The sequence below is a fragment of the Pristiophorus japonicus genome, chromosome 6 (genome assembly GCF_044704955.1).
Source record: "Pristiophorus japonicus isolate sPriJap1 chromosome 6, sPriJap1.hap1, whole genome shotgun sequence".
Classification (NCBI taxonomy): Eukaryota; Metazoa; Chordata; class Chondrichthyes; family Pristiophoridae; genus Pristiophorus; species Pristiophorus japonicus.
This window is the reverse complement of record NC_091982.1, coordinates 91588750-91597585: the sequence shown is the minus strand read 5'-3', so window position 1 is coordinate 91597585 and position 8836 is coordinate 91588750.

The window sequence follows — 8836 nt, the reverse complement described above, 5'->3', positions numbered from 1 at the left end:
TGTGCACACTGGTCCGAGAGCATTTGAACCCGAAGGAAAGCATTCTGATGGTGAGGTACCGGTTCTACACCTACAAAAGATCTGAAGGCCAGGAAATGGCGAGTTATGTTGCCAAGCTAAGAAGCCTTGCAGGACATTGCGAATTTGAAAGACATTTGGAGCACATGCTCAGAGACATTTTCTTACTTGGCATTGGCCACAAAACCATACTTCGCAAACTTTTGACTGTAGAGACCCCAACCTTGAGTAAGGCCATAGTGATAGCCCAGGCGTTCATTGCCACCAGTGACAATATGACTCACAAGAGATTGATGTGCAAAGTTAGAGCACATGGGATTGGGGGTAGTGTACTGATGTGGATTGAGAACTGGTTGTCAGACAGGAAGCAAAGAGTAGGAGTAAATGGGTACTTTTCAGAATGGCAGGCAGTGACTAGTGGGGTACCGCAAGGTTCTGTGCTCGGGCCCCAGCTGTTTATACTGTACATTAATGATTTAGATGAGGGGATTAAATGTAGTATCTCCAAATTTGCAGATGACACTAAGTTGGGTGGCAGTGTGAGCTGCGAGGAGGATGCTGTGAGGCTGCAGAGCGACTTGGATAGGTTAGATGAGTGGGCAAATGCATGGCAGATGAAGTATAATGTGGATAAATGTGAGGTTATCCACTTTGGTGGTAAAAACAGAGAGACAGACTATTATCTGAATGGTGACAGATTAGGAAAAGGGGAGGTGCAAAGAGACCTGGGTGTCATGGTACAGCAGTCATTGAAGGTTGGCATGCAGGTGCAGCAGGCGGTTAAGAAAGCAAATGGCATGTTGGCCTTCATAGCAAGGGGATTTGAGTACAGGGGCAGGGAGGTGTTGCTACAGTTGTACAGGGCATTGGTGAGGCCACACCTGGAGTATTGTGTACAGTTTTGGTCTCCTAACCTGAGGAAGGACATTCTTGCTATTGAGGGAGTGCAGCGAAGGTTCACCAGACTGATTCCCGGGATGGCGGGACTGACCTATCAAGAAAGACTGGATCAACTGGGCTTGTATTCACTGGAGTTCAGAAGAATGAGAGGGGACCTCATAGAAACATTTAAAATTCTGACGGGGTTAGACAGGTTAGATGCAGGAAGAATGTTCCCAATGTTGGGGAAGTCCAGAACCAGAGGTCACAGTCTAAGGATAAGGGGTAAGCCATTTAGGACCGAGATGCGGAGGAACTTCTTCACCCAGAGAGTGGTGAACCTGTGGAATTCTCTACCACAGAAAGTTGTTGAGGCCAATTCACTAAATATATTCAAAAAGGAGTTAGATGAGGTCATTACTACTAGGGGGATCAAGGGGTATGGCGAGAAAGCAGGAATGGGGTACTGAAGTTGAATGTTCAGCCATGAACTCATTGAATGGCAGTGCAGGCTAGAAGGGCCGAATGGCCTACTCCTGCACCTATTTTCTATGTTTCTATGTTTCTAATACTAAGCAAATCTCTCAGCACACAAGTGCTGCTACAAGTACTCTGAACAAAGTGATGTTGTTTTCGAATCATAACATACAGGGCAGGTCACACATACCTGCAGCAATATGTTCGCAGATGTCTCAGACTCCACCATCAAAGGTGATGAATGCAAGGCCATTAACACCTTGTTCACACTGCGGGTGTGATCATTGTTTCCATTCATGCCGATTCAAAGGATATGTTTGCAAGGGCTGTGGAACAATGGGACACCTTCAACGAGTGTGCAGGCGAGCTGCTAAGCCTGGTAAACCTGCAAACCACCATATTGCAGAGGAGAATCACGACGAAACAGAGCCTCAGATAGAGGAGGCAGAGGTACATGGGGTACACACGATCACCATGAATTGTCCCCCGATAATATTGAATGATGAACTAAATGGACTCCCAGTGCCAATGGAGCTGGACACGGGCGCAAGCCAGTCCATCATGTGCAAAAAGACTTGAGACAAGTTGTGGTGCAACAAGGCCTTAAGGCCAGTCTTAACTCCAATTCGCACGAAACTAAGAACTTACACAAAATAACTGATTCCTGTAATCAGCAGTGCTACCGTAAAGGTTTCCTACGATGGAGCGGTGCACAAGCTACCAGTCTGGGTGGTACCAGGCGATGATCCCACGTTGCTCGACAGGAGCTGGCTGGGAAAGTACGTTGGAACTGGGACCACATCCGAGCGCAATCGGCCGCTGATGACACTTCGTGTGCCCAGGTCTGAAACAAATTTCCTTCGCTGTTCGAAACAGGCATCAGGAAATTCCAAGGTGCAAAAGTGCATATCCACCTAATTCTGGGGGCACGACCCATCCATCACAAGGCGAGAGCAGTACCGTACATGATGAGAGAAAGGGCAGAGATCAAGCTAGACTGGCTGCAACGAGAGGGCATCATTTCACTGATCGAGTTCAGCGAGTGGGCCAATCCTATTGTCCCAGTCCTCAAGGGAGACGGCACCATCGGAATCTGTGGCGATTACAAAGTAACTATCAATTGTTTCTCGCTACAGGACTAATACCCACTACCAAAAGCTGACGACCTCTTTGCAACGCTGGCGGGAGGAAAGACATTCACGAAGCTGGATCTGATTTCAGCCTACATGATGCAGGAACTGGAGGAATCATCGAAGGCGCTCAACTGCATCAACACGCACAAAGGTCTTTTTGATTATAACAGGTGCCTGTGGTGGCGATATTCCAAAGAAACATGGAAAGTTTACTGAAGTCGTCCCGCACACTGTGGTGTTGCAGGACGAAGTCTTGGTCACAGGTCGGAACACAGTTGAGCATCTGCAACATCTGAAGGAGGTTCTTAGTCAACTCAACCGCGTGGGGCTCAGGTTAAAATGCTCGAGGTGCGTTTTCCTGGTGCCTGAAGTGGAGTTCCTGGGAAGGAGGAGTGCGGCGGACGGCATCAGGCCCACTAACGCGAAGACGGAGGCAATCGAGAACGCACCAAGGCCACAGAACGTGACGGAGCTGCGGTCGTTTATGGGACTATAGAACTTCTTACCGGGTCTGGTAACTTCTTACCGGGTCTCAGCACCCTGCTAGAACCACTACATGTCTTACTACGAAAAGGGGGCGAATGGATTTGGGGCAAAAGCCAAGAAAATGCCTTTGTAAAAGCGAGAAAATTGTTATGCTCAAACAAATTGCTTGTGTTGTATGATCCATGTAAGCGTTTGGTACTAGCATGTGATGCGTCATCATATGGCGTCGGTTGTGTATTGCAACAAGCTAATGATTTCGGGAAACTGCAACCAGTTGCTTATGCATCCAGGAGTCTGTCTAAGGCTGAGGGAGCCTACAGCATGATTGAGAAAGAAGTGTTAGCATGTGTCTATGGGGTAAAGAAAATGCTTCAATACCTGTTTGGGCTAAAATTCGAATTGGAAACTGACCATAAGCCACTTATATCCCTGTTTTTTGAGAGTAAAGGGATAAATACCAACGCATCGGCCCGCATCCTGAGATGGACACTCACGTTGTATGCATACAACTACACCATCCGCCACAGGCCAGGCACAGAAAACTGCGCCTATGCTCTCAGTAGGCTGCCATTGCCCACCACGGGGGTGGAAATGGTGCAGCCCGCAGATCTAGCCATGGTTATGGAAGCATTTGAGAGTGAGCAATCACCCGTCGCTGCCCGGCAGATCAAAACCTGGACAAGCCAGGACCCCTTATTATCTCTAGTCAAAAGCTGTGTGCTTCACAGGAGCTGGTCCAGTGTCCCAGTGGAAATGCAAGAAGAGATAAAGCCATTCCAGTGGCGCAAAGATGAAATGTCTATACAGGCAGACTGCCTTCTGTGGGGCAATCGAGTAGTGGTCGCCAAGAATGACAGAGACACCTTCATCAATGACCTCCACAGTACCCACCCAGGCATCGTAATGATGAAAGCGATAGCCAGATCCCACGTGTGGTGGCCCGGTATCGATGCGGACTTAGAGTCCTGCATTCACAGATGTAATACATGTTCGCAGTTAAGCAATGTACCCAGGGAGGCGCCGCTAAGTTTATGGTCTTGGGCCTCCAAACCATGGTCTAGGGTACACGTCGACTATGCAGGCCCGTTCTTTGTTAAAATGTTCCTTGTGGTTGTAGACACGTACTCTAAGTGGATTGAATGTGAGATAATGTCGGCTAGCATGTCCGCTGCCACTACTGAAAGCCTGCCCTGTTTAAATCAGCATCCAATGGTCAGGCAGAGAGAACAGTGCAAACCATCAAGCAAGGCTTGAAGAGGGTAACTGAAGGCTCCCTGCAGACTCGCCTATCCCAAGTCCTGCTCAGCTATCGCACAAGACTCCACTCACTCACTGGGATTGCACCTGCTGAACTGCTCATGAAAAGTGCATTCAAGAAAAGGCTCTTGTTAATTCACCCTGATCGACATGAACAGGTAGAGAGCAGGCGGCTTCAACAAAGTGCACACCATGAAAGCGCAAATGTGTCACGCGAGATTGAAGTCAATGATCCTGTATTTTTTTAAATTATGGACAAGGTCCCAAGTGGCTTCCCGGCACTGTCATGGCCAAAGAGGGGAGCAGGGTGTTTCGGGTCAAACTTTCAAATGGACTCATTCACTGGAAACATTTGGACCAAATCAAACTCAGATTCACGGACTACCCTGAGCAACCCACCTTGATCCCCCAACACACACACCAGTGGCAACCGGCACCACGGTTGACCACGAAGCAGAGCCCATCATCCACAGCAGCCCTGCAGGTCCCAACACACCAGGCAGCCCAGCAAGGCCAGCTGCACAGCAGCCCAGTGAGAGCCCAACAAATGGTTCAACAACACCAGCTTTCACACCGAGACAATCAACCAGGGCAAGAAGGGCTCCAGATCGACTCACATTGTAAATAGTTACATTATTGACTTTGGGGTGGAATATTGTTATATATGTGGACTTGTATTTACTCTGTACAGCCAGCAGAGGGCTCATTCCCCAGACTCCCAAGGGATCCCATAATCCCTTGGGAGCACAGGTATTTAAGAAGGCTTCCCAGGTTGGAGAGGCACTCTGGAGACCTGCAATAAAAACTAAGGTCACACGTTACTTTGAGCTCACAGTATTCAATCTGACTCTTTCTTCATACACAACATACCCTAGATTGAAACGACCTGCCAAGGGTCAACCAGATAGAGCCCACATAGAGCTGAGCCCAGAGCACAGTCAATGCAAAGGCGATTTGCTCTAAAGGCTCAGGGGAGAGTGATGTCATGTATCGTACATGGCTACTGTTGGTACTCTCACAAGATGTGCCACCAGAGGGCACAGCAGTGGGAGACTTGTAGGTTACCTGTACCAGTGTGCCTGGCCTCGTATAAAAAGCAGGCCACCAGGTCCTATATTTGTTAACTCACTCTGGAATTAACAAATAAAGGACTAAGGTCACGAGAGTTCAAGTGTAACACATTGCCTCGTGGAGTCATTACTAAAGCATCTAAGGACACAACAAAGAATGTTTTTAGTCAGTAGGTAACAAGCCCAACATGGGAGGGGACGGTTCTGGATTTAGTTTTAGGCAATGAAGCTGGGCAGGTAGAAGGGGTATCAGTGGGAGAGCACTTGGATGCCAGTGACAATAATTCAGTCAGTTTCAAGGTAGTTTTGGATAAGGTCAAGGATAGACCAGGAATAAAAGTCCCAAATTGGGGAAAAGCTAACTTTGCTAAGTTAAGAAGTGATTTGGCCACAGCAGACTGGAAACACCTACATGTAGGTAAATCAGTGTCGGAACAGTGGGAGACATTCAAGGAGGAGATCCGGAGGGCTCAGGCCAAACATGTGCCCTTAAAGAAAAAGGGTGGGAATAACAATTCTAGAGCCTCCTGGATGTCTAGGGACTTACAGGGGAGGATAAAGAAAAAAAAGGGAAGCGTATGTCATATACTGACAGGTAAATACTATAGAATCTCTGGAGGAATATAGAAAGTTCAAAGGTAAAATTAAAAAGGATATTAGGAATGCTAAGAGAGAGCATGAAAAATTCTTGGCTAGTAAAATTAAGGAAAACCCAAAGATGTTCTATCAATATATTAAGAGTAACAGGATAACTAAAGAAAGGGTAGGCGCTATTAGAGACCCTGAGGGTAATTTGTGTGTGGAGGTAGAAGATGTTGGTATGGTTCTTAATGAATACTTTGCGTCTGTTTTCACAAAGTAAAGGGGCAATGCTGAAACTGCTATCGAGAAGTATGAAATTCTGGATTAAATAAACATAGTGAGAGAGGAAGTATTATGGGGTTTAGCAGCTTTGAAAGTAGATAAAAGTGAAATGCATCCCAGGTTGTTGAGCGAAGTAAGAGAGGAAATAACAGAGGCCTTGACCATCATTTTCCAGTCCTCTTTGGATTTAGGCCGGAGGACTGAAGGACTGCTAATGTGGTACCCTTGTTTAAGAAGGGAGAAAGGGATAGGCCGAGTAATTATAGGCCTGTCAGCCTAACCTCAGTGGTGGGAATATTATTGGAAAAAATCCTGAAAGACAGGATAAATCTACATTTAGAAAGACAAAGATTAATCAGCATGGATTTGTTAAGGGAAGATCATGTTTGACTAAACTGATTGAATTTTTTGAGGCGGTAACCAGGAGGTTCGATGAGGGTATTGCGTACGATGTAGTGTATATGGACTTTAGCAAAGCTTTTGATAAGGTCCCACATGGTACTGATCACGAAGGTTAAAGCCCATGGGATCTAGGGTAAAGTGTCAAGTTGGATCCAAAATTGGCTTCAAGGTCGGAAGCAAAGGGTAATGGTTGATGGATGTTTTTGTGACTGGAAGGATGTTTCCAGTGGGGTTCCGCAGGGCTCAGTACTAGGTCCTTTGCTTTTTGTGGTATACATCAATGATCTAGATTTGAAAAAGGGAGTATGATTAAGAAGTTTGCAGATGGCACTAAAACCGGCTGTGTGGTTGATAATGAAGAGGAAAGTCATGGACTGCAGGAGGATATCAATCTACTGGTCAGGTGGGCAGAACAATGGCAAATGGAATTTAATTCAGAGAAGTGTGATGTAATGCACTTGGGGAGGGCTAATAAGGAAAGGGTATACACATTAAACGGTAGGCCACTTCGAAGAGTAGGCGAACAAAGCAACCTTGGAGTGCTTGTCCACAGATCCCTCAAAGTAGCAGACCAGGTGGATAAGATGGTTAAGAAGGCATACGGGATGCTTGCCTTTATTGGCTGAGGCATAGAATACAAGAGTAGTGAGGTTATGCTTAAATTGTATAATACTCTGGTTAGGCAACAGCTGGAATACTGCGTGCAGTTCTGATCACCATATTATAGGAAGTACGTGATTGCACTGGAGAGGGTGCAGTGGAGATTTACAAGGATGCTGCCTGGAATGGAGAATCTTAGAACATAACATAAGAACATAATAAATAGGAGCACGAGTAGGCCATATGGCCTTTCGAGCCTGCTCCGCCATGTAATAAGATCATGGCTGATCTGATCATGGACTCAGCTCCACTTCCCTGCCGACTTCCTTTAATCCCTTATCCCCTTATCGTTTAAGAAACTGTCGATTTCTGTCTTAAATTTTTTCAATGTCCCTGCTTCCACAGCTCTCTGTGGCAGCGAATTCGACAGATTAACAACTCTCAGAGAAGAAATTTTTCCTCAGCTCTGTTTTAAATAGGCGGCCCCTTATTCTAAGATCATGCCCTCTAGTTCTAGTCACCCCCATGAGTGGAAACATCCTCTCTGCATCCACCTTGTCAAGCCCCCTCATGATCTTATACATTTCAATAAGATCACTTCTCATTCTTCTGAATTCCAATGAGTAGAGGCCCAACCTACTCAACCTTTCTTCATAAGTCAACCCCCCTCATCCCCAGAATCAACCTAGTGAACCTTCTCTGAACTGCCTCCAAAGCAGTATATCCTTTCGTAAATATGGAAACCAAAATTGCACGCAGTATTCCAGGTGTGGCCTCACCAATACCTTATATAACTGTAGCAAGACTTCCCTGTTTTTATACTCCATCCCCTTTGCAATAAAGGCCAAGATATGAGGACAGATTGGATAGGCTGGGTTTGTTCTCCTCGGAACAGAGGAGGCTGAGAGGAGATCTCATTGAGGTGTATAAAATTTTGAGGGGCCTGGATATAGTGGATAGCAAGGGCTTATTTCCCTTGGTGAATGGGTCAATTAAGAGGGTGCATAGTTTTAAAGTGGTTGGTGGAAGATTTAGAGGTGATTTGCGGGGAAGCTTCTTCACATAGAAGGAACTCACTGTGTGTAACTCACTGTGTGTATCTGGAACTCACTGCCTGGAAGGGTGGTAGAAGCAGAAACCCTCACCATATTTAAAAGATGCTTGGATGGGCACTTGAAGTGCCGTAACCTGCAGGGTTACGGACCTAGAGCTGGTAAGTGGGATTAGACTGGATAACCTCTTGGTGGCTGCCGCAGATACGATGGTAAATACTTCACGGAATCGAATACGGCCAGGGTGATCTGGACTAGTTTCACTCACCTGGATGGGTCAGACAGGAATTTTCCCAGATTGTATTCTCCAATTGACCTGGGTTTTTATCTGTTTTTATTTGCCATTCCAGGAAATCGCATGGCTCTTGGGGTGGAGTATAAAATGTTGCGATGCATCGGGTATCGCAGTTGTGTGGGGCGGACTGGTTGGGCCAGATGCTCTTTACCTTTCCGCCATTGGTCATTGTTCATAGGTTTATATGTAACCTTCAGGGCTGTTGACCAAGGGCCATGTGGCTCTTCATCAGCTGGCACGGACACGATGGGCCAAAGAGGCCTCCTTCTGCGCTATAGATTTCTATGTTTCTAACATCAAGTA